Here is a 27,245-nt window from a genome sequence, read left to right as displayed (position 1 = left end):
GCTGCGCGTTTGTGCATTACGCTGCACATTTCAATGTCACGCTGCGTGTTTGACCAGCAGGGCGTGTTTCTGTTATATGCTATGTTTTTTACCAATGGAGGGTGCATTTTAGTTGAACGTTGTGCATTTGACCAGGGTTGCTCTCCAGCCTTTGAAACCAAGTGTCATTGCCTCTGAAGCTTCAGTTCGGTTGGTCTCTTCCTCCAGCATGTAAGTAGCCCTGAAGTATATACTCATTTCATTACCAATCTCACAACTTCATGGTTAAGTCTCTTAAATGAAATTTTGAGTCTTCAAGCCTGCAAACCCTAGTTTCATCCCCGCGCCTCTAATTTCATACCCTAATACTTTTGTCCCTTTCCCATACCCCTATTAAACCCTTTCCCAACCCTCGTGTCATTTCACCATCCCCCAAAGCCTTCTATTCCCAAAATCCTAAAACCTAGGTATTCTATTTACCTAGGCTCCCAAAACCCATAACTTGTAATAAAATTCCCTAATCCCAAATCCCTTTATGTTCCCACTCCCTATTACGTCCCTTAAACCAGAAACCCCTTCCCTCATCTCCATGAATTTGCTCACACCATTCCTAACTCCCTACACCTACATTCCACTATCATTTCATCTCCCTAAGGTTTTAAAATCAAGACACTATGTCAGAAGTAGAAAAAAAGGTTCTAGTGAAGAGGAAAGAAAGGGGAGGAATTCAAAAAAAGGAGGGAGAATCCTTAGATTTGAGGCAAGAAATTCTAATGAACTCATGGAATATCCCATGACTATGACATATTTCAAACATCTAGGATGTTTTCAAATCTGTGAGAAAGTACAAAAGGTCCAATATCATCCTATGTTTAGTAGACTGTTCATATCCAATCTCCATGAAAATCAGGTAACCCTTGCTAGTGTCACTTTCCTTGTATCCATTGCCATCATATCAGTTGCCACTAGAATCCCAAATGTTGGGGATAAATGGTTTAAAAAAGGTGATTTGGAGAGACATTATTATGAGCCCTATATTAAACCTAGATACAGAAATGATAGAAAGAGGTTATTTCCTTTCTCTTACCTCCTAGATAGATATGTTCCCATGATGAAAATCATCATGAGATACTTTACTTGTGAAGGAAGGTTTTCCAGACTGTATACCTATCATATTCGGCTACTCATGCATTTCACAAGGGTTAAGATGCTCAACATACCTTATTATCTCTTTCAGAGCATTGATAAGATGGCCTACATTGCCCAAAAAAGAAAGTATAAAGATCAAATGAATAGTCTCTTTCATCATTCCCTCATTAAAAGCATAGTCCTTCATCATCTCAAAGAGCTCAACATTATATGGAGTACCTTCATAGCCAATCCCATATTTACTTATTCATCTACCAAGAATGTTAAAAATATCCCTTCATCATCTCACCCTTCCACCTCCATTCCTCCATCTCAACCCATAGATCATTCATCCTCATCTAATCAGTCACCCTCAGCACCACCTCCATCATCACCATTTCATGAGCATATCCATTCAACTAACAGAGATGCAATTAGAGAGCTAGAACAGATTGGACAGGTTGAGCTCATCAAGCCCAAAGAGGTTGATTTGGACATTTTTACACACATTTATCGGAGAGGCCACAGGAAGGTGTTTTCCCCACAAATATTGGGAGGGGACTTGCCTTCTTCATCTGCAAAGCAGGTACAGAAGGGAAAGGAAAATATGATAGAGGCAAAGATCAAACATGAGGAGGAAGCCCTCCATGAGGTAGAGCATGAGTTTGAATTGGTTGACTAGGTGAGAATGATGATTGTGATAGTACAAGCATTATCATCAAAGAAAAAGATGCACTCATCAGGGAGCTCCAAATCAACCTGCAAAGGGAAAAATACATTATCTCATATTATGAGCAGGAAAATAAGCAGCTTGAGGCCAAACATGAGGTCATGGAGATTCAAATCATCAAGGTAAAGAAAGAAGCAATGAAAGCCAAGGAATTTCTTGATGAGGCCTATGACAGGTATGGTGAAACTAAAGAAGAGCAAGAACCTACAGGAAGACCTAGAACTAGATGGTTGAAAAGAGCCCTAGAACTAGAGAAACAAAAGGAGGTTGAGCTTGCTAATAAGCTTACATGGAATGAGAAATTTTCCATCTTGATCAATGAAAACCAGAAGCATTGGCTTGATAAGGTCAATCAGCATTTAGATAATCTCCTAGATAAAGCCAATTAGCGAAATGAAATTCAGAGGAAGACGGAAAAACATTATGCCATGAGGAACAAGATTGCAAGGGAAAAGCTTAAAAGAGCTAATGCAAAAATTGAAGCCCTAACTCACCAAAAAGAGAAGGAGAAGCTAGAAATCCTTGTTGAAGCTTCATTCCATGCACAAAACACATGATCAGCAATCATTTGACCAATTTTGAGAAGTTATGGGGTAATTTTGAAGTTTTTTGTGCTTTTCAAGTAATTATACACAGTTTTTGACAACTAGAATGCCAAGGGAATTATGCTTTTGTTTGGGTCAATTTTTGGACAAAATAAGACCACCATTGGATTCAAAGCAGGGAAGACATGCAGGAAAACAACTTTACAAGCCTTTTTATGCACAACTGGAAGGTGAAAAGGTGAAAAAAACACTTAAAAAATTCAATGTTTTGCCTCCTTTTTCACCTTGACATTGCGCATTTGACAAGTATTGGGAGAATCCATTTTTGGAGGGTAAAATCAAGTCCATTTTGCAAAATAAAGGTATATCTGGAAGCTAGACAAGATAATCTTTCCAACTAGCTATCCTGGGCTCAATTTGGACACCAGGAAGGTAGACAAAAGTGGGTCTGAAGATGGCATTGCGCGTTTGACACTGGCGCTGCACATTTGACACTGACGCTGCACATTTCACTAGTTGCCTAATTTTTCACTATTTTTCTCCAGATTTGATTTTCCTCTTGGGAAATCAACTTTTTACTAATGTAATTGATCATGTAAATGTAATTATGGTCTTTTTACTATTACCTAGGGTAAATATTGTTGGCATTATGATACAAGTGTTGTCCTTGATGGCAACTCAATCACAGGTCAGTTTAGTTTTGATGAAAGGCAACCCATAATGTAACAGATCGATTCAGATGTAACATGGCATTGGTACAAAAGAACAAGAAGATAGAACTAAAGTCTACTAATCAGAATGAAGAAGTTGAAGGTAAAGGATAGTGAAAAGCAGTCTAAGATGTATACGTAGGTCCACTTAGTCAAAACAGCACATGCACGCAGGTCCACAGAACAAAAAGCACGTATACGTATACATGCACTCCCGCAAGAGGAAAAGCACCTACAGGTTGGAAAATCAAGGAATTTCAGGAGTAGATAATACTAGGGGTCAATACTATGGTATTAACCCACAATATTGAGCAAAGTAACAACTATTTCATCTTGTCCAAGAATACCACAGGTCCTAAGTGGTTTTGGTCTGTAGTATTGAGAAAGGCCTAAAACTATATAAGGAGGAGAAGATCATAAGGACAAGGTGTGCAAGTGAAAATGATTTCTAAGGAATACTTCTATCTGAAGTATATTTTATGTTGTAGGGGCTATCTTGGTGATTTGATCTGAAATATTTTGTGCACCTTGAATTCAATGTTGGATCAGGATCATGAAACCTGAAATGACTTATCATTGAATGATCTGATATTGGTTGGGCCAGATCTAATTGTGTACACCTATTTTATTCTTTGAATATCATGATATGGGTTTGTCTGAAGTCCGAAATAGCAGCGAAGTTTTGAGTTAATATTTTCAAATCTATACGCTGGTTCACTTTGGTGAAGTTGCGTATACACGCTCGTTCAGCTCTTCCAAGTAGCATATGCAAAAGAAAAAAGTATGTTGTTCAGAGATGACTGATCTATTTAATTAGTATTGTTGTTTTATTGTTGTCTATTAATGAAGTCTTCTTAGATCTTAATGTAAAACTGAATGCATAAGGAGTTTAATTTCTAATTGATTGATTGTATAACTGAGAAGGGTGATCTTTGCTACTACCTCTGTAAGGCTCTGTAAATTGACATTAGATGTTCAGTATATTGCTGGTTGGTACAGACTTGATTTATAAGTTTTATGTTCTAGTAGTTTTGAAGGTATACGCAGGTTTGATTGAAGGAAGTAGCGTATACACGCAGGTTGGGTTCAGTAAAGTAGCGTGTTGGCTTGATGGGGCTTGACCCAGGTTCATTTTAGCCAAACAAATCCCAAAACTACCGGCCCTTTCGGCAACAGTCCGTGGAGCGCGGACTGAAGTCTCACCCAAGGTAGTATGGGAGGGTGTTGGAACCAGGTTTCCGCACACTTGGGATGTCTTAATGAGGTCTGTAGAGCTTCACAAATTGATCCTACGCGCGTCGCTACTTCCGCGCAGCCGTCAATATAGTGCAACTATCGTCGCGTGGCTAAGATAATGAGAGTGAATGTTCTTTACCCCTTTCTGAGCTATGTATTATTATATATCTTGAATTAACTTAAGTAAGCCCAATACTTTCAGTTATTTAACATAAACAAACATGTGTGCAATCATAAACCATAAACAGATGCATAGACCAAAGTATAGGAATAGATATGCAATATTTCACAACCAACTTATCTTTATTAATGCTTTTTCTAGTTACAATCCACTTCTTGCCCTACGCACAATAGCTATAGGAGTCCGCGCACAAAGCTGCAGACTCTACTAGGCCTTTGCGCACAAAGCTGCAGGGCTACTTCTACTACGACGACTCACGACCTAGAATTACAACTTAGATGACTTTTAGAAACCCATACACTTCCAATCTTCACCAAAAGTTGCCTTCTACACTTAGATCCTTGCTCTATTTATACATTCCCATGGTCCGCGGACCATGGGTAGGCCAACACATTCTATATTAATTTACAATATTTTAGGGCGAACTACCTTTTGACTTGACTTATTACAACTCACACTCCGTGCACTTCGCAAAGCCTTTACAATACCAATACCCAAAATTGTGGGAGTTAAGCCCCAAAACCATTATGCGGGGGATCCGTTGCCCAACAGTCCCCCAACACAATCATCGTGACTCATCCCGAGTCACTCGTCAGTGCGGCGATACGCGCTGCCAAAGCTTTACGATCCACCATCCCTGTGAGTGATGTACTACACTCTGTTACTCCATCCTTGCTTCCTGCAACACTTCTTCAAGCTCCTGCTCCATTGCCCCTACTAATTCACGTAATTGATGATGCTCATTCTGCTCTGCTCGATTAACACAAAGTGACCCCTCATAGGATTTTTTCTCTAGCTGAGATGTCAAAGGCATGCACTCTTTGTGCAAGGGCAACAAGCTTGTGGTCTCTGGTCCAGTATACTCAATGTTAGCTGAAGCTTGTGTTGTATTTTTGCAAGAGAGATGTTGTTGTCCGCGAGGTCCCATTATTCAAGTTTCTTCATGGTCTCACGACCCTGGGGCACACTTTTCAACGGAATCTTGTCTTTCATATTAAGCTTCCCCATCTCAGACTTATCTTTCATAGAGCACTTACTAGACCACACGTTTCGTGGTGACATCCAGACCGGTCTTGCTATCTATCTGGGAACTTGTAATCCATCGTCCACTACTGGCATTGTCACGGTAGCCTCGGTTGGTGGCATTACGCTGTCCCCAAGGTCTTGCATCTCTTTTGGCAATGTTACAACCTCTGGGCCTATTCTCAAAGCATCGGAGTTGGATGGGTCCATATCTATTGGATAGTGCAATAACTTAAGACTCGGGGTGCTATGGATTGTTCAGTGGATGATTAGCTGTGATTTATAGGCCTGTTGACTTTCAAATTCGAATGTTCCCTCCTTTTCTATTTCACTAATGTGGTACTGTCACTAGATCATTTCAAATCTAGCTCTGACTCCGTGTCTTAATTTCCCATCGTCCGCTCCTCATTGTCTTAAATTGACCATCTTGTCATGAACAGTGACCTTAACTGTCACTTTACCGCCTGGTTGCACCACAGCGCAGCCCCTTATGCGCGACCACGATGCCTTCACCCTACGTGGAACCCTGTTTCCGCACAGCTTTCCTTCTGACTCATTTATAGTCCCACACCTTCTTTCAACTGCTTGGAGCGCTGAGACTATACTTCAGTCGATTAGTCAGGCAGCCGACCCACTCGTGTAGGGCTTCAGGTAGCTACCATTTACTTTTCCTAGGAAGGGCTCTCCATTAAGCTTGTCAAGCTACACGACGCTCCGTCTATAACATCTTTGACTACGTATGGTCCCAACCAATGCATTCGAAGTTTCCCAGGGAATTTTTCGAACTTACTGTCATACAGAAATACTAAATTGTTTACTTTGAACATGCACAATTAGATATGGTGATCATGCCAAGCTTTCTCGTGTTGTTTCTAGACCCGCTGATGGAATCCTACCAAAAACCGTTCTTCCTCAAGTTCTTCTAGTTGCGTGAGCCTCGCATCCAAGGTGTCGCGGTCTACCATACTTGTCATTTCTGCTATCTGAAAACTAGGTACAATGTATTCCATGGCCATGACCACTTCCGTGTCGTAGACTAACCTAAAAGGTGTTTGACCCGTCAATTTCTTACATGTAGTTTGGTACGCCCACAGCATGGCAGGGACGCGCAAATCCCAATCGTTTCGTTGTGTGTTACAGACTTTGGTCAATGCAGTCTCCAAAATCGTGTTGAGTGCTTCTACTATCCCGTTTGCTTGTGGATGGTATGGCATACTTTGTTGATGATACACTTGGAATTCCTGAGTGAGTGCACTGATAGTTTCATTTAGGAAGTATGTCCCGTGGTCGCTCATTAGAATTTTTAAGCATCCAAACCGCGTCAACACATTGTCGAATAAAAATTTGTAGTTGTAGCGATCGTGCAGTCCTTAACCGGCTATGCTTCCACCCACCGAGTCAAGTATTATGTCGCAGTGATGATATAGCGCACACCCATCTTCCCTTGAAGTGTGATTGGCCCCACGAAATCTATTACCCATTTTTCGAATGGTTGCAGCGTCACCTGTGGATGGAGTGGCATCTCATCCCTTCGCGATGGTTTCCCAGTTCCTTGTCTGCGGACCACATGGCCAAGCAAATTTCCAAAGGGGATAAGGAAGGTGCACTTCTTAAGATTTAATGCAATTTGGTGTCGTCGACAAGTATCCAACATCAACCGTAAGCTCACTATATGTTTCTTGACTAACCCAAATATAGTCCAATCATCAAAATAAACTTCCAAAAACTTGTGGATGAATTCCTTGAACGCAGCCACCACTACGAGCAAAAATATCATAGGCGCATTCTTCAACCCAAAGGGCATAACAATGTATTGAAAACAACCCCATTCAGTCGCGAAGGTTGTCTTTCTCCTATCTTCTGGCATGATCTTGATATGATGGTACCCTGAGAACCCATCCGTGAATGAGTAAGCTTCCTGTCCGCCGACATTCTCCAAGACTTCATTGGTAAATGGTGTCGGGAATGGATCATGAACACAGGAATCATTAATTTTTCTAAGGTCCACGTAGATTCAAATTTCACCCTTTTGTTTTTTCTCCTGTACTACCATAAGAATCACCCAGTCAGATTCTTCCACTGGTTCAATAATTCCTGCTGCAAGAATTTTGTCTAATTCTTCGCGGACCTTTTCCTTATACTTCATATTCAAATGGTAAGGACGTTGCTTAACTGGTTTGGCGTTCAGTTTTAGAGTTATCTTCATCATTCCTAGGTCACCGAGGATCCCTTTTAACTCTGTGATTTTGGTTGGGAATAAGTCTTGATATTCGCAAAGTAACTCAACGACCTTATCCACTGTGGCATCATCCCAATAGTCTCCAAGCGTTGCGTACTTTGGCTCCTCATCTATACCAATGTTTACCTGTTTTATTTTCAGTGGTGCAATGATGTCGGGGTCCTCAATTGACGGTCCTCGAACTTCGTGACTCCCTTCTGTCTCTGGAATATTAATATTTCAGGGATCATCATCATAATCCTCCAATTGCATGTTGTAACATTCTAGGGCATGGCTTAACTGAGGTGACCATACTGGTTGAACTAGTTCCCGTGGTTCCTGTGGTATTTTGAAAATGGCAGCTTTCACAGCTTGCAGCGCATCGTCAACAGTATTCGCCCATAGGTCTTCAAATGAGAATGTTAACCAAAATCCCTCGCACAAGATATCCCATTCACTTGTGCCATGTTGGAGTTTTGTCTCGGTATACCAGTTTCTTGGAATGACATCCAAGGTATGATAAAATAAGTGTACCCATTCAAATTGGGGTTCTACTCCATAGGCTTTGGTGCATTTTGTGAGGTGCGTGCGTAGGTCATCGCGTCCATCGTATTTCTCAGTTAGTCATAGTTCCAGCTCCCCAAACCTTAGCTACATCATCCTTTTGCAGTCGCGCTAGGTTTCAAAGTTTCCTTCATGTGTTCCCCACCAATGTGCAGGTGTCGCGCACAGTGCCCACTTTAGTGCATCAAACCTCTGGTGCTCTGGTACCACACTCTCAAACTTACTCACGAATTCATCCACCGCCGACAATCCATCATATGTGGGTAGATCTCGAGCCTGGGCAATTACACATATGAGTGATTTGGTCATCATATGACAATTAGCGTCGCCACTTCACTCAACCAATTGTGCCAGTGTTAATCTTCTTTGTCTGAATCCGAAGGGCAAGACCCTGTGTGCTCCCATGCGACCCTTCTACCTGCAGTTGGAATTAGCCAATCCTGATTTCGCGTGGTTATCTTGTTTATACAATCTAGCTCGTCATTGTCTCCATCTTCCCGCATGGGTTTAGTCTATCGCTCCCCTTCAACTGGATCTAGCGGAACTACTACGCGTAAGGAATTTTTCTTGAATATCATCTTCCATTTCTTCAGGTTGATGACTCCATTCATATCTATGGCCCAGTCTATCCCTAATAGCACTAGGTAAGGGTTACTATCATCTACAATCTTTATTACCTCAAAGTCAGTCTACATGCTCGCACCTTCGATATCCACTATTACCCCTTGCAATCTTCCCATGGGCAGAATCTTTTGCTGGCTCACCATCCATAATTTAATAGGAGACCATTGTAACGCGAGTCTGCCCATGCATTCCCATGTCTATTTTGGTAACACATTCACGTCTAAGCCCAAGTCTAAGATTACCTGATCCATTTCGTACTCGCCAATCTACACGTCAGTCTCATTTCCCTCCCGCCACGCAGTGCATGCCTTCCTAGCTTTCAGACTATGCACGGTTCACCCGGTCCTACGCACTGAGTGATCAGCTCTTGTAGTCCTTTAATTGCCTTATTGTCACATAGCAACTTCATGCATGTCTTTAAAAAGGTAGTAAGCATAGAAGGATCCATTCTTGTCTCTGGTTGATCCTTACTACCTGAAGTAGAGGCCTCCGTGAATCTCTTCTTAGCTTCCATAAACGTTTCCCTTGTGCGCTCTAAGTCAAACTTAGGTTCCTTTGTAGGAGCCTTGCGAACCCATGTATCTTCCTCAAGCTTCTTCCCCTTATATTCTCTTGTGGTCGCGCCACTTTTGAGCATCATGTTTACGTTGAGATCTTCCTCGTGTGGTACGAACCTCATCATTTGGATATTTTGAGTCAAGGCAGGATGTAGCACTCCTTTCTCATGCATTTGTGCGATCAGCGTCAAGAAATCTACTATTTCATGATAAAACTCATCACAGTATGGACAAGATAGTCTTGTTGGGTTGGTACAATCACGAGCATAGTGCCCTGGTCCTCCGCAATTATAATAGATTAGCTGTCTGCGCCCTCGTCTAGGTCCCGTTCCTCCTTGTCCTCGTCTGTGTCCTTGGAATCCACTGCATGCCACTACTGCGGCTAGATCCTGACCTCGCGCCTCAACCTTCATCTTGTAGGTAGGTGTTCGATCCATGAATAATTCATAGCTCCAACAGTTTCAATCATCATGGCCTACTGATCTACAAAAATTACAAAATAGTTGTTGCAGAGTCTATGTATACTTCTGCAACATGTGACAATTGTTTGTATTGTGCTTCCCTCCCACCTGACAAATCACGCACCAGAATGCGGGTGCCGCACTTGGCCCCACCTAAGCCTCTGGTCTCAATGGCATCGCTCCTCCTCCTGTCATATAGTTTGCAAACATAGGGCAGTGATCCTTATCGTGACCCTGGCCTTTACATTTTATGCACCACACTTCTTCGCGTGCTTCCGGCTAGGGTGCCCTATCTTGCTGCAAAATCTACATCTCCAAGCATAGGTTTTGTAGCTACACGTGGATTTGTTGGACTCCCAACCCTGGATCTTGTATTAGCGTCTCATGCAACCTCTCGCCATTTCCAATGCTTCTGCCTGGGTTGAGAGCTTTTGTTGTGACAGTGCCATCCTCAGGTGTGGTGTCACTGACGCCACAAACCACGCGCAGTGTTGTGCATCTGTTAGTGTCATATTAGCCTCATGGATTGTACTCTTCAGCCTCTGATCCATATCTTAGGGGGTTTCACCTAGAAACATTGCGATCTCCTTAAATCCGATCATCGACTGTGTTTCGCATTTCGGCCAGCTAAACTCTCTATTCAACGCGATCTGGATCTTCGTTATTCCTACATTTGGGTGATCATTCGAGTGCTTGATATACCAAGTTAGTGCGCAGTCCTGAAACACACTTACCAAGGTGGACTTTTAAATTTTTATCATCCGTAAACCCATGTGCTTCCCATACTGCTCTTACTACAAACCAAAACTGATTTGGATCTTCATTCCCTACTCCTCTAAATACAGGCAGCTTGATTGCGCTCGCCATGCTAAACTGTTGGTTTGGTGGACGTGGTGTGGGCGAAGACGGAGGTGAATGAGGCGACATGGGTGGCAACATTCGTGGGGATGGTAACTATGGAATGCATTGCCTTATCAAACTGATCGTGCTCCTTGGAGAAACCCATACGCACTCTTCCTCGCTTGCTCACAGAGGTAAACTAAAGGACTATTTCCTAACCCTTAGATACCCTTGTAAAATTTTCCACTCTGCATCGTTCCACTCATTAATGTATTCGCATCACCCATTTTTCACACCATAGCATCTTAATCCAGGTATTCAAAGATTTAATGTACTTACCTTGTGGTCCCTTAAGAAAACATCATTCTTCTTTGTTGTAGCTGATAGTTGTGTCTATCGCAAATTTAGTGATAAACCCTCCTATTATTCGATCCAGCCAATGGTCTATAGCCCATGCAATCTTATCTTCTGAAACCTCTAGCCTGCACACCAACTCTGGGGTCCACACTATGGGTTGATCAAGCTTGTACCTTCCCTGGCTGTCTCCTAGCCTCGCGATCCAATCATACAATTCTGAAGAGAAAGATGCAAAGAAGATCGCGTGGATTTCCGTATATACGTAGCGATCCAGCCACCTCTTCTCAGATATCTGTGGGGTTTTTTTTCCTGAACCACGAACTCGTGAAGCTTCTAATCCAACCAATCTTCAATTTCCTTCTTTGTATGGTTCCAGCATTCCGACATCATACATCCCTTAGGCAGATCTCGGTCCCGGAAATGGAGCCATTTGTTGGCTTGATGGGTGATGAGCCCCAAATTTGGTAAGATTTTGGGCTCATTTGGCCTAACTACCCTTGCTCAATCCTTCATTTTTCATAACTTATGCATCATTTTTTAGTATGTTTATGTCATTTGTACGAATAAGGGCAGTCACTATTCCTAGGTGGCTAACACGTGCTCATTTCAGGTTTTTTTGACACATGTTGGAGCAAAACCGAGCAGATAAGGGCCAGGAGACAGCCAAGATGGGGTTGAGGATTCGTAGGAAGGTTGTCCACGGCATTAAATAGCCTTCCTCGGGATCTTCACCCCCAACTCCGAGCTCCAAAAGCCACCACAACCTGATCTAGAAGGCAGCCAAACAGATTTTGTGGAAGCAGCTGTTCACTCCCAGTTTGGTCAGCCAAGTCCCATAGATTTAGGAGGCTAGCTTGGGGCCTCGTGATGTATAAATGATAAGGCTTCAGCCTTCGAAAAGGACTTTTGGAAAAACTGTTGCACATTCTGCACTACGAGCTGCCAGCTCTGTTTTTGCTCTTTTGTAGCCATCATTGGCATACCTCTTGACTTATGATTATTATTTTTTAATGAGAAGCAGTCAGATTTGATCTCAGCTCTGAGTTTCTAGAGGAGCCACAGCTCTCGGGGTTGGGCCCAACCTGAGAGCCTAGGGCCTCCTTCTTTGTATTGATACCTTTCCTTTCAGCATTATGATTTTCTTTACATGCATTTGAAACGCAGTTTGTTGAGTTAGATTTCGTGGTGTGGTTAAGTAGGTCATTGTTAAAAGATAGAGTTGCTTCAGATGTCTAGAATAGAGTAATGAGATAATAATTGATAAGAGTTCCAGAAAAAGGTTGCCTGCACTCTCATTTTCACCTCTTTCTAGGGGCTGGAATTGCAAACAGTGCTACCCAACAAAAACACTAGTTGGCGTACTCATGCAATCTTTGGTGCAATGTTTTCATTTGTAAAAGTTATCCATGCACTCAGACCTCTTGGAATGTTTCTTTGCTTTAGTACCATACATGGTTCTCTTTAGAAATAACACTATTGTTCATTGGTTTCATTAACAGTTGGGATAGATTAGTAATATTTTGATTATGTGCAGGACGTGGATGATTTGGTTCAGTTTACACTGTGCAGTGCATCTCCATCACTCTCTCGTCCATCTAAGCTTCGTCCAGGCCAACTGCTCATCTCCAAATTAGATCCCTCATCTCACAACTACTCCTTTGCCCACGTCACCCTACCTTCTTGGCCTTCCATTTCCTCTGCCCTCTTTAAGACAAGCTAGCTTTCCACACCCTCTCATCACCTCATCTCTCTGTCACTAAGTCATTACAAACCCCTCTCCTACCTCCCTATCCATCCATGCAGCCTCTTCCACTCACCCATCATCCAAAATCCAATCGTAGAACATCTTGTAGGAATTGCTGAACATCCTGTAGAAATTCTGAAACATCCTGTAGAACCCTGCAGACTTCGTGTAGAAGCTCATAAATGCGGTTTCTTGGCAGCCAAACTTTGTGAAACTCTCTGGAAGGATGTTAGGGACTCCTTAGACCCTCTCTGAACCTTCCCGACCTCTTCCAAGCATTTCTCCTCCGTGATCCGCCTCTGCACAGTAAAAAGCCAGTTAAAAGCACATGCATGATAATTCTAAATAACTTATTCAAAAATACAAAAAGATTTTCTCTTCAGGTAGAAGTAGTCTAGACAAATGAATATTACCTTCATAGAAGTAATGGCATCTCTTTCAGTAGTTTGCATTCCCATCTTTGCATCAGTAGGACTAGCTGGTAGAATTAGGGTTTGCTAGGGTTTGCGTTTCTTTTTGGCTTTCAGTTTCTTTTCGCAAGTAGATTAGCTTCCTTTGAGTTAGCTTTCATCCATCAGTTAAAAAAGCTTCTTCTAAGAGCTCATAGAAGTTGACTTAAGCCCCTAGCGGACTTGTGCCAGCTGACCAAGTGACAGCTGCGGCAAGAGCTAGTACTTGTGCAGACAGCATCGTCGCTTCCAAGTTTGTTACGAACTACCGGGTTGATAAAATTAAAGAAGGAAGTTCCAGGAGTTGTAGCATTATTGCTACAATACTGGATCCCACCATCTTTTTGGCGTCGTTGCCGGGGAAGCGTCAGAGTATTGGTGATTGTTGCTTTTCTTCTATTTTCCTACTCTCGCCTTCTGCTAAGTAGTTTATTTCATTTCCATTCTGCAATTTCCTTTCCGCGAAAGTAGCATAGACATTTCCTGCTTTCATAGATTAGCATTTCAATTCCGCAATTTCATTTCTGCAAGCGTAGATTAGCATTTCAATTCCACAAGCGTAGCCTAGCATTTCATTCCTGCAATTTCATTTGAGCAAAATAGATTAGTTCTTTCATGCTTTCATTTCAATTCCGCATTTCCATTTCAGCAAGATAGTTAGTTGCAGTTCAATCTATTTTAGTTTTGCAGGTACCAGAAAAAAAAAAAAAAAAAAAAAAAAAAAAAAAAAAAGCAATCAAAAGTCTTTCCATTGCATGCCTCGTAGAAATCGAGATAAAACAGGCAATTTTTTACCCAACACCCCCACCACGTTACTGAGTCACCCTTCTCTCTTCTTTGGTGACAGTGATCCAGAAGAACCTATAGGCGAGCCTCCTGAGATATACGAAGATCCTATAACAGAAGAAGAGTTAGAGAATACTCCATCTGAAGCCATGGCTGACAATGGGAGAGAAGATGAGAGAATAGAAGGTGCATTCCCCATCCAAGAGACCAATGGAGACATGAAAATGAAAAACATAAGCCCCTCCACTTTACCTCACTTCCATGGACTGACTACTGAAGACCCTGATACCTTCCTGTTTGAGTTTGCCGTCCTTTGTCGAACCTATGACTATACCGAAGATGAGCAAAAACTGAAACTCTTCCCCTCTACCCTTAAGGATGCAGCATTACGCTGGTTCATGGGCTTACCTGGGAACAGTATCACCACTTGGGCCCAGAGGCAGCAAGCTTTCAATACCAAATACCGGGACTACTGTAGGTCCAAGGAAGCCAAGGGAGAAATCTTTCGGATGACCATGGGGAATGATGAGTCCTTAGAAGATTACGAGGAAAGGTTCCAACTTAGCTATAAACGGGCCAGGTGCACACTTGACCCTGAATCTCTCAAGTTGGTCCTGCTCCGAGGAGTCCCTGAAGACCTCTTAGATACCCTTCACATGCTAGCTGGAGGAGATATTTACCAACTACCTTATGAGGATATAAAGACTGTGTTTAGAAACCACTCTAGGGCAGCCCGGAAAAGAGGTAGAGGAAACCTCCTCTCAGCTAGTATTCCTTTCTCCAAACATGAGTTTGCAAATCAATTAGAGGACCTCAAGAGTGAGGTGAGACAGACCATTGCCATGCAACTTGATACATTCTGAATCCAGCATAAGAAAGAGGAAGCTGAGAGGGCTTTGGCTATCTTCTGCCCTAGGTGTACAAGGAAGCACCCTAAGAACGAGTGCCCATTACATTCGGTTGAGGTATGTTTCGTTTGTGAGGAGGACCACCCCACAAACCAATGTCCAACCTTACCTGGGCTTAAAGCCATGTACCAAGGGATGGAAGCGCCCACTGAACCTCTCTATTTCCTCAACCAAAGGAGGCCACATGGACCTAGACCTTACCAACAGGGGATGCAAGGGAGATCCCAGGCCTATTATAGCCCCAACCAATCTGCTCCTATGCCTTCCTGGGGTCCCCCTGCTCATCCTTCCTGGTCTGTGCCTCCTCCATGGTCTTACCCTTCTCAGTACCATACTCAGCCCACTACTCATTCGTTTCACTCACATGCCCAGCCACAGCCTCAGTGGAATGCACCTCAACCAGGGTGGAGGCCCCAGTACAATACTCCTCCCGCCATTTTGCCTCCACCACCAGCTCAACCACAACCATTACCTCCTACTCCTCCAAGGCAACCCCAAATGCCTGCTCAACCGAACCCGAACCCCAACAACTGACAGGCCCAGCAGGTATATACTGGGGAAACATCATGCCCTACCTATGCTATGGAGATCCAGGAGATCAACCTGTGATCTGGAAAACTCTTCCAGATCGCCAACCTCCTCCCCCAGAGGATGAGGAAGATAAACAGGAAAGTGAACCAAAAGCCATTCCACCCTTTCCTGAGAGACTAACAGCAACCACACAACCCAACCCAGAGGAGGATGAGCTTCTGGGAGAACTCAAACAGTTGTGTGTGAGAATACCACTTCTCCAAGCCATCAAAGATGTACCGATATACAACAAACTGGTTAAGGAAAAGTGTTTCAGACACCCAGGCAGGCGGAAAAGAGACGCTTCAACCATCAATGTCATAGGACAACTGTCTGATCTTATGTTGGGGCAACTAATCTGCCCAAAGTATTTGGATCCTGGGAGTCCTGTAGTTGATGTCCACATCAATGGCACCATCATACCACACACATTGATTGATCTGGGGGCTACCATTAATGTGATGACCAGAGATACCATGCTCAAACTCAACCTTCAGTGTTCCTTGAGAAAGACCTCGACAGTCCTACAACTAGCAGATCACTCCACCGTGACTCCCGATGGGATTGTAGAGGATGTCTTGGTCTCTGTTGACTCTTGGGAATACCCTGCAGACTTCTTGGTTCTTCAACCAAAGGCAAAGCTTACTGGATACCCCCTTATTTTGGGAAGGCCTCGGTTAGCCACTGCGGATGCTTACATAAGCTGCCGTGCAGGAAACATGACCATCAAAAATGGTCCTATGTCTAAGCAGCTAGTCCTGTACCCTCCTGCCCAACCCTTATTATAGCATGACTTACCACTTTGGTTGGAGGAAGGAGAAGAGGATGAGGTGTACTCTGCACCCTTGTGCACCCTAGACACCACTAGGGGAGGCCCCCCACTGAGGATGATTTGGTTGAGACCCTGATTCGGAATCCACCTCCCAGTGCATTGTCCTTAGAGGAATTGGTGGAGGATGCCCAAGCCAGCACCTTAATGGACCTTTGTGTGACCAACCCAGTCGCTCCCAGAGTCAAAAATGTGGAGTTCGGTCCCGAGAGAATGTTGAAGATCAGCTCCTCCCTATCCCCTTCCCAGGAAAAGGAGCTGCGTAGTCTGTTGGCCAGTCATCTAGATGCTTTTGCTTGGAGCTATAAGGAGATGAAAGGAGTCCATCCTTCGGTCTGTACCCATCACATCTACATCAAAGAAGATTGTAAACCGGTTAGGCAACCCCAAAGGATAATGAATCCAGCCCTTAAGGACATCGTCAAGGAAGAATTGCAAAAACTGTTGGATGCCGGATTCATTTACCCCATCTCGGATAGCGAATGGGTGTCCCCTCTGGTGTTGGTTCCCAAGAAAAATGGGAAGTGGAGAATCTATGTGGACTACCGAGAACTGAACAAAGCCACCAAGAAAGACCACTTTCCTCTACCCTTCATAGATCAAGTGTTGGATGGACTGGCGGGAAAGAAGTTTTTCTCTTTCCTAGATGGGTTTAGCGGGTATAACCAGATCCAAATTAGCCCGGAAGACCAAGATAAGACCACCTTCACTTGTCCTTGGGGTACCTTTGCTTACCGAGTTCTTCCCTTGGGGCTATGCAACGCTCCTGCCACCTTCCAGAGAGCCGTCTTGAGCATCTTTTCTGAGCTGGTCCATAATTCGGTGGAAATCTATATGGATGACTTCACTCCTTATGGGTCCAACTTCCAGGAAGCATTGTCCAATCTAGGAAAAGTCTTAACCAAGTGCATTGAGATGAACCTGTCGCTTAGTCCTGAAAAGTGTGAATTCTTGATGACTGAAGGGACCGTGCTAGGACATACCATTTCTCGCCAAGGGTTACAGGTGGATCCTAACAAAATTGCTCTCATCAAGAAGGTTCCACCTCCTCAGAAGGTAAGAGATGTTCGAAGTTTCTTAGGTTTAGCAGGGTATTATAGGAGATTCATTAAAGACTTCAGTAAGCTAGCCTCGCCATTTTTTGGCCTCTTGGCAAAAAGATGTTGAGTTTAATTGGACTGACGATTGTCACAAGGCTCTAAATGAATTAAAGGATAAGTTGGTGTCTGCCCCAATCTTGAGAGGTCCAAATTGGGCCCTACCTTTCCACATCCACACTGATGCCTCCAACAAAGCCATAGGGGCAACCTTAGGACAAGTTGAACAAAAACTTCCATACGCCATATACTTTGTCAGCAAAAACTTATCCAAGGCAGAATTGAATTATACTGTAACTGAGAAAGAATTCTTGGCCGTGGTCCATGCACTGAACAAGTTCCGACATTATATCACTAGCTATCAAACATTTGTACATACAGATCATGCTGCAATTAGATATTTAATGAATAAACCAGATGTGAATGCTCGTATTATTAGATGGTTACTTTTGTTGCAGCAGTTTTATTTGACTATCGTTGACAAACCAGGTAAAGAAAATGTTGTTGCTGACTTTTTGTCTAGATTGGATTTACCTGCAGGTGAGGATGGAACAGTGGATGACCAGATGCCAGATGAACATCTGTTTGCTATCTCAGTACTCTCTCCATGGTTTGCTGATATAGCAAACTACCTTGTCTCAGCACAGTTCCCTCCGCACCTATCCTCAAGAGAGAAGAGCAGAATCATAAGGAAGAGTGCCTCATTCACTTGGATCGGGGGCAACCTGTTCAAGCTTGGCCCCGATCAGATCTTAAGGCGTTGTGTAAGGGAGGAGGAAGTCTTTGATATCCTCCTAACCTGTCATGACGGGCCTTGTGGAGGAGATTTTGCAGCCAAAAGGACTGCCTTCAAAATCCTACAGGCAGGCTACTATTGGCCCACGCTTCATCAAGATGTCAGAAGGTATATCAGCCAATGTGACCGATGCCAAAGGATGGGGAAACCAACTCCAAGGGACGAAATGCCTCTCCAACCTCAAGTGACTCTTGAGCCATTTGAGAAGTGGGGTATGGATTTTGTGGGTCCAATCAATCCTCCTTCGAGGCAAAGGTCTTACATCATTGTGTGCACAGACTACCTGACAAAGTGGGCAGAAACCAGGGCAATCAAAGCAGCGACATAATAAAAGGTGGCCGAGTTCTTAAGAGAAAACATCTTCTACAAATTTGGCTACCCAAGAGAGCTAGTCACCGATCAAGGAAGCCAGTTCACCTCCAACTTAATTGAAGACCTACTCGCTCATCACAAAATCAAGCATAGGACTTCCACCCCCTATCATCCTCAAGCAAATGGGCAGGTGGAAGTCACCAATAGAGCATTGGAAGGGATCTTGACTAAGGTGGTGAGCAGCAGTAGAATAGATTGGGCAGATCGCCTGGTTGAGGCCACTTGGGCTTACAACACCACTTGGAAGATCACAACCGGCTTCACACCTTATGAGCTGGTCTATGGGAAGAGAGCTTTGCTGTCAATTGAGTTCGAGTACAACACCTTGAGGATGGCAGCTCAGCTGGACCTAGATCTCAGCCATGCCCAACAAGAAAGGTTATTGCAGCTGAATGGGTTGGATGAGCACCGAATGCAGGCCCTTCTCCACTCAGAAGTGGTTCAACTTCAGAGGAAGATATGGCATGACCAACAGCTCAATGACAAGCAATTCCAGCCGGGAGATTGGGCGCTATTGTACGATTCCAGACATAAGGATTTCAAGGGGCAGCTGAGAACCAGATGGCTGGGACCATATGCAGTGGAAAAATGTAATGACAATGGGTCTGTTCTTATTCGGACCATTGATGAGGAGGCCATCCCCATGCTCGTCAATGGGCATCGACTAAAGATCTACAGGAAACCTCTTTCAAGGCAATAATTCATCAAAACTGTGGAAAAATCAGTGCTGGTCATAGAGAAGGGTTCTGCCTCTATTTTGGGCATACCCTGAACATTAAAAAAAAAAAAAAATGTATATAATAAATATCCTTGGGTGAAAACCTTTCTGAGGCTCCCAAGGCAGATGGTAGGGGTGAAAACCTCATTGAGGCGTCCCTGTTGTCTTTCTGAAAATTTTTGAATAAAAAAGACCCTTGGGTGAAAACCTCTCTGAGGCGCTCAAGGCAGATGGTAAGGGTGAAAACCTCACGGAGGCGCCCCTGCTGTCTTTCAAAAAAAAAAAAAAAAGGAAAAAAAACGAACAAAGAAACAGGAAAACAGGTTCAAGATTTGACAATTCATGCAGGTTGCAGGTATTCCATGCAGAAAAAGAGGTCCTTCAACTCAAGGACAACGGTCCCTACTATGCTACCAGGTGACCTCACCAGCACTCCCTCTAGAAACACTCATCTCTTCCAAGGTCTGGGCATGATTTGATCACAGTTTAGCCTTCTACAGGAAGCTACAGGACTTTCTACAGGAAGTTCTGTATTTCTACAGGAAACTTCTTGTAGAATCTTTGGACGGCCCAGGACCGACTGTGTGGGAGAATTTGAAGCCCGAAGTCCAATACGGAGGCATGCAAGCCAATGTTTTTCTCAATCACCCACTGCTGTCACCTCCTTCTACCACCCCTGTTGCCATGCAATGGAAATACCTGCACAGTCAAATCAGAGCGTTGGATTCTCAGAAGAAACAATTCTCAAATGGAATGAAGTATGCAGAGGCCCCATGCGCTAATTATCAAAGCCATCCAAGGACCCTGCGACCGTGACCGTGATGCCACCGTTTCCACCGTTTCGGCATGCACCCGAGGAGGAGAAACGACTACAGGATATCCTACAGGAATCCTGTAGCAGTTCATCCGGCTAGAGCATACACCATGAAGGCACCTGCAACACATAGAGCGGGCACATGCACCATCCGCAACCAGGTAACAAGTCTCGTAACCAGCAGCAGTCGGAAAGAAGGAACTCCCGTGCCTGTGCATGAAGCAACAGCAAGCGGATCCGTCACCCTCGTCCTGAAACCTGAAAATAACGTCGCGGCCGCACAGGTAAGTGCCTCACCCTTTTTCGTCAAATTACATGAACAATGCTCTAAAATGTGTGCGAGTATGAAAATGAATGGGTTGAGCTAGTCGGGTAGCCATTCAACTGGCCACCACGATCAGTCCGATGGTCTCGTCCGATTCAGAAAGTGTTGGTTGTGTCAAGCAAAACAGGAAATGGACACGTGGGAAGCGTCCAGTCGGGGAGAAGCGGCGATCTAACAGAAATGGCGGCGGTAGATATGCAGGGAATGATGCGGCGGTCAGGCAGACTTACAGTGGAATGATAATAGGTGACGTCATCCAACGGTCTGGCAGGGACAGCTCACCCCCGCGCCACGAGTTCCGCAGGGATTCAAATCCACCGGCTAGATCGTGTATGGCACTCCACTCATTTATCATCAACCGTTTCGCAGTCGAGTAAGTGTCCGAAATTCCCTAAAGACTATTACTCCGAGTCCTCGGCTTGTTCAAACATCTGGTGGCTGCACAGAAGGCCCAGAACCACTGACGCGCTCTCCAGAACCCGTGCGCGACTTCTACAGGAAGCTGCGCTACATGAAGCTCACCGCTACGGAGGAAATCAATCTATTCACGTCAAAGGTGGCGAATTGGAATGACTTAAGCCTGAACCTGGTCCTCCCATGCAATTGGTTTGAAGGGTGGCGAAGTCGACGTCCTAAAAAAGTAGAACTACAGTCTGCGCATGAATTTGCAAGCGTCGTCTTCCTTCTACATGAGAATTGTTGTCGTAGTGTATATGCGAGGTTTTCTACAGGATTTGGTTCGTAATTGAGCCCCTGTCAAGGCTCACCTGTAGATAGCCGAGAATTCACGAACTGTGTGCTTGACAGAGGCGTAATTCTGCGCTCTGTCTAAGGAAATCCCAAAGGCTCATCTTTTGATACGCGCCAGCCACCTCCGGCTAACACAGCAAGCTTTCACCATGCCGGGTGGGTTCATTAGGAAGGAACCGACAAACTCAAAGAAGCTACGGGAAAACCCTGAGGTGGTAGACCTGTTTTCTCGTGCACGATGGATGTGTTCTGCGACAAGCTTCAAGGTTACGATGACGAGGTGGCAGAGGAATTCCTGCGAGCTTTGAAGCCAAAATCAAAAACGTTGGCCGTTGTCAATTTTAGAGGTTTGAATCTCATACTCACCCCACAGTTCATCAGCAGAGTCACTGATCTCCCGATGGGGGTACCGTGGGATAAGGAGGAGAGAAAACTAGGCCAGAAGGCTAAGAAGGAGTTCTTTCTGCCGGAGGAGCAATTCTCAGAGGATAAGAATGGGGTTTGCAGAGCTAGCCTATAGCCGCTCTGGAGTGAGGTCAGCCTCCAAATTATGAAATATATCACGTGCGAAGGACGATTCAGCATCGTATATGGGTACCATTTCCGGCTGCTCACAGAACTTAGGCACCAAATGGACCTACCTTCAGAAAACAAGCTAAGTATTCCTTACTTCCTCCTGCAGTCCATGACTGAATGTGACACCAAATTACGAGAGGGCACGCCAGACCAGGTAGCCCATCATGGGCTCATTAATCTCCTCGCGGAGGATGCACTCCACACATACACCATCCCTCTCTCATGGGAAGCCTTTCAAAATTTGACTAAGGATGGCGACATCAAAATGTTGGCCGAGGAGCTCACCTCCTCCAGCAGCGAGGAGAAGGAACCAATACGAACAGAGAAGAAAGGAAAAGGCCAAGAAACCATGGCCAAAGCACCAAAGAAAGAACAAAAGGGGAAACAAGAGAAACACCAGGTTGCTGAAACAGAGGATGACAAACCCACATTGACACCCAGCGAGAAAAGGTTACAGAGCAGGGTGGAGAGGACTGAACAAGTCCACGTCAGTGAAGGCACCTCGAAGGCAGCCTCAGCAAAGTCAAAAGACAAAGCACCCTCAGCCAAACCGGCTAAAACGGTGCCACCTGTCTCTACAGGAAAATCAAAAACAACTTCTACAGGAAGCCAGAAATCAGCCGCTACAGGGCTTTCTACAGGAAGTCCTGAGAAAGGAAAACAGAAGGAGAAGACAGCCGAAATCCTTGCAAGGGAGGTAGCAGCTGTGCTGGCCACCCTTAGTACCCCTCCCAAGCCGAAGGAAAAACGAAAGAGGGAGATCCCTCTGTATTTCAAAGCCAGGAGAAGTGTGAGAATCAAAACAGGCAGGCCCCAACCTCCATCCAGCAGCCCAATTACCATAGAAGACACCCCTACCTCGCCAAGGGAGAGTTCCCCCTCAAAAATATCAGTCACTTATGAGCAGGGGAGCCCGAAGACAACTGCCTGGAAGGAGAGAATGGACAGGTTGGCTTCAAAAACCCCGCTACAGGATGCTGAGGCCGTTCTATAGGAAACATTGGACAGGCTCAAGGAGACCGAAAGAATGGAGGGAGAGGCAGCCACATCACCACTTAGGGAAGACGGAGTAGAGCCACCGAGGGAAGAAGAGGTAGAGCATATTCTGGAACCTAGTCCCCAGCCAAGCTTGAGCTCATATTATAACTTTTTGGAGGCTGGAAAAATTATTCCACAAAAATTCACAGTGCCGCTTTTCTTTGCGTTGGAGGAAGAAAGAGTGAGAACCCACACGTGGATGAAGATAGCTAAATCTAAAGGAGTGGCAGATATAGGCCCCTTGGAGGAACAACTCAAGGAGGCACGAAGAGAATTAGCTATGGCCAAACATGTGGGAAACTGCCAGTGGGTATTCCTACAGGAAGAGAATGAGAAACTCAAACTGCAGCTACAGGAACAAAGGAAAGAAAGGGGCACATCATCAGGGGACACTACAGCAGAACCTCAAGGCAAAGAAGGACTGCAAGTTGGTCTTGGGGAGCTCACCTCGCATCTACAGGAAAGGGAACTGCAAGCACAAATCGAGATACAAGCTCTCAAACAGCAGTTGCAGCAAAAAGAGGCACAACTGGCCTGCATGGCCAGTTGGGCCATGGATGCTCTACAACGTAGACAACCGACCAAATCTTATGGCCTATACCTACGGGACCAGTGGCTGCAATTCCAAATTAATGCATTGGCACAGAGGGGTATCTCCCAAATCCAAGACCCCCAGCAGTTCACAGAGTTATGCAATAGCAGTTCATCAGAGGACAAGGCCAAGCTATCGGAGTTCTATCTCCATAATTTGGCCCTTCCTAATGTGACTTCATGGGATCCCAACACAGTCATAGGAGATATGCAGTTGATGGCATTTGTCTCATGGTTGAACCATGAAGAAAAGAGAGCAGCAGAGGTCAAAGAGGTCATGAACCGAGAGTTACATGAGCCACTGCTGATTAGAGCAGAGCCAGGGGACCCCACTGCATTGATATCGGCCCACCAACACTTAGCCACCAACTCTCAAGCTTTATTGAAATACATGGATCAGCAGGCTCAGGCTATAGCACATTTCGAGGATATGGAGCGACTATTAGAGGACAACTGTGTTCATGCTTGCACCTGCCGATGGAACACATTGTCCCACAGCCTCAAAATCAGGGAATATCACACTCCAACTCGAATGAGGGAAGCTCTAGTACGGGTGCCCCTCTACAAGAAGTCCATACAGAACCTCCAAGCCAGCTGGATTGGCCTCAAGCTAAGCCCACCTTTACTTTTAGGATTGATGGAAGGCAGCACAGAAAAAGAAGAGCATAAGCAGTGGGAAGAGGTGGAAAGGAAGGCTGGGTTCCATGCCAGTGAGGAGGATACTACTTCAGAAGCCTGGGATGTGAGAGTGGCAGTGAAAGAAATGAAGGACGAGGAGCTGGATTAGTTGCTCAGGGATGAGCAATCATTTTAGCTGGGGGGTGATGATGAGCCCCAAATTTGGTAACATTTTGGGCTCATTTGGCCTAACTACCCTTGCTCAATCCTTCATTTTTCATAACTTATGCATCATTTTTTAGTATGTTTATGTCATTTGTACGAATAAGGGCAGTCATTATTCCTAGGTGGCTAACACGTGCTCATTTCAGGTTTTTTTGACACATGTTGGAGCAAAACCGAGCAGATAAGGGCCAGGAGACAGCCAAGATGGGGTTGAGGATTCGTAGGAAGGTTGTCCATGGCATTAAATAGCCTTCCTCGGGATCTTCACCCCCAACTCCGAGCTCCAAAAGCCACCACAACCGGATCTAGAAGGCAGCCAAACAAATTTTGTGGAAGCAGCTGTTCACTCCCAGTTTGGTCAGCCAAGTCCCATAGATTTAGGAGGCCAGCTTGGGGCCTCGTGATGTATAAATGATAAGGCTTCAGCCTTCGAAAAGGACTTTTGGAAAAACTGTTGCACATTCTGCACTACGAGCTGCCAGCTCTATTTTTTCTCTTTTGTAGCCATCATTGGCATACCTCTTGACTTATGACTATTATTTTTTAATGAGAAGCAGTCAGATTTGATCTCAGCTTTGAGTTTCTAGAGGAGCCACAGCTCTCGGGGTTGGGCCCAACCTGAGAGCCTAGGGCCTCCTTCTTTGTATTGATACCTTTCCTTTCAGCATTATGATTTTCTTTACATGCATTTGAAACGCAGTTTGTTGAGTTAGATTTCGTGGTGTGGTTAAGTAGGTCATTGTTAAAAGATAGAGTTGCTTCAGATGTCTAGAATAGAGTAATGAGATAAGAATTGATAAGAGTTCCAGAAAAGGGTTGCCTGCACTCTCATTTTCACCTCTTTCTAGGGGCTGGAATTGCAGACAGTGCTACCCAACAAAAACACTAGTTGGCGTACTCATGCAATCTTTGGTGCAATGTTTTCATTTGTAAAAGTTATCCATGCACTCAGACCTCTTGGAATGTTTCTTTGCTTCAGTACCATACATGGTTCTCTTTAGAAATAACACTGTTGTTCATTGGTTTCATTAACAGTTAGGATAGATTAGTAATATTTTGATTATGTGTAGGACGTGGATGATTTGGTTCAGTTTACACTGTGCAGTGCATCTCCATCACTCTCTCGTCCATCTAAGCTTCGTCCAGGCCAACTGCTCATCTCCAAATTAGTTCCCTCGTCTCACAACTACTCCTTTGCCTACGTCACCCTACCTTCTTGGCCTTCCATTTCCTATGTCCTCTTTAAGACAAGCTAGCTTTCCACACCCTCTCATCACCTCATCTCTCTGTCACTAAGTCATTACAAACCCCTCTCCTACCTCCCTATCCATCCATGCAGCCTCTTCCACTCACACATCATCCAAAATCCAATCGTAGAACATCTTGTAGGAATTGCTGAACATCTTGTAGAAATTCTGAAACATCCTGTAGAACCCCTGCAGACTTCCTGTAGAAGCTCATAAACGCGGTTTCTTGGCAGCCAAACTTTGTGAAACTCTCTGGAAGGATGTTAGGGACTCCTTAGACCCTCTCTGAACCTTCCCGACCTCTTCCAAGCATTTCTCCTCCGTGATCCGCCTCTGCACAGTAAAAAGCCAGTTAAAAGCACATGCATGATAATTCTAAATAGCTTATTCAAAAATAAAAAAAGATGTTCTCTTCAAGTAGAAGTAGTCTAGACACATGCATCTTACCTTCATAGAAGTAATGGCATCTCTTTCAGTAGTTTGCATTCCCATCTTTGCATCAGTAGGACTAGCTGGTAGAATTAGGGTTTGCTAGGGTTTGCGTTTCTTTTTGGCTTTCAGTTTCTTTCCGCAAGTAGATTAGCTTCCTTTGAGTTAGCTTTCGTCCATCAGTTAAAAAAGCTTCTTCTAAGAGCTCATAGAAGTTGGCTTAAGCCCCTAGCAGACTTGTGCCAGCTGACCAAGTGATAGCTGCGGCAAGAGCTAGTACTTGTGCATACAGCACCGTCGCTTCCAAGTTTGTTACGAACTACCGGGTTGATAAAATTAAAGAAGGAAGTTCCAGGAGTTGTAGCATTATTGCTACAATACTGGAGCCCACCAATGGGGCCTGACCTAGGTTCAAAGTGTTTCAGCCAAACAAATCCCGAAACTACCGGCCCTTTCAGCAACAGTCCGCGAAGTGCAAACTGAATTCGCACCCGAGGTAGTATGGGAGGGTGTTGGAACCAGGTTTCTGCACTCTTGGGATGTCTTCATGAGGTCTAGAGAGCTTCGTGAACCGATCCTACGTGCCACACTACTTCCGCGCAGCCATCAATCTAGTGCAACTATCTTCGCACAGCTAAGATAATGAGAGCGAATGTTCTTTACCCCTTTCTGAGCTAGGTATTATTATAGATCTTGAATTAACTTAAGTAAGCCCAATACTTTCAGTTATTTAACATAAACAAACATGCGTGCAATCATAAACCATAAACAGATGCATAGACCAGAGTATAGGAATAGATACACAATATTTCACAACCAACTTATCTTTATTAATGCTTTTTCTAATTACAATCCACTTCTTGCCCTACGCACATAGCGGCAGGGGTCTGCTCATACAGCTATGGACTCTACTAGGCCTCTGTACACACAGCTGCAGGGCCACTTCTACTACTATGACTGATGACTCAAACTTATAACCTAGATGACTTTCAGAAACCCATACACTTCTGATCTGCACCGAAAGCTGCCTTCTACACTTAGAGCCTTGCTCTATTTATACATTCCCATGGTCCACAGACCATGGGTAGGCTGACACATTCTAGATTAATTTACAATATTTTAGGGTGGACTACTCTTTGACTTGACTCGTTGCAACTCACGCTCCGCGCAGTTCGTGGAGCCTTTACAATACCAATACCCAAAATTGTGG

Source organism: Pinus tabuliformis, chromosome 6 (genome assembly GCF_031772625.1).
Source record: "Pinus tabuliformis cultivar Carrire ecotype Pingquan chromosome 6, CPIR1, whole genome shotgun sequence".
NCBI classification, from domain to species: Eukaryota; Viridiplantae; Streptophyta; class Pinopsida; order Pinales; family Pinaceae; genus Pinus; species Pinus tabuliformis.
The sequence above is the reverse complement of the archived record's forward strand: the minus strand, read 5'-3'. Positions refer to the sequence as shown.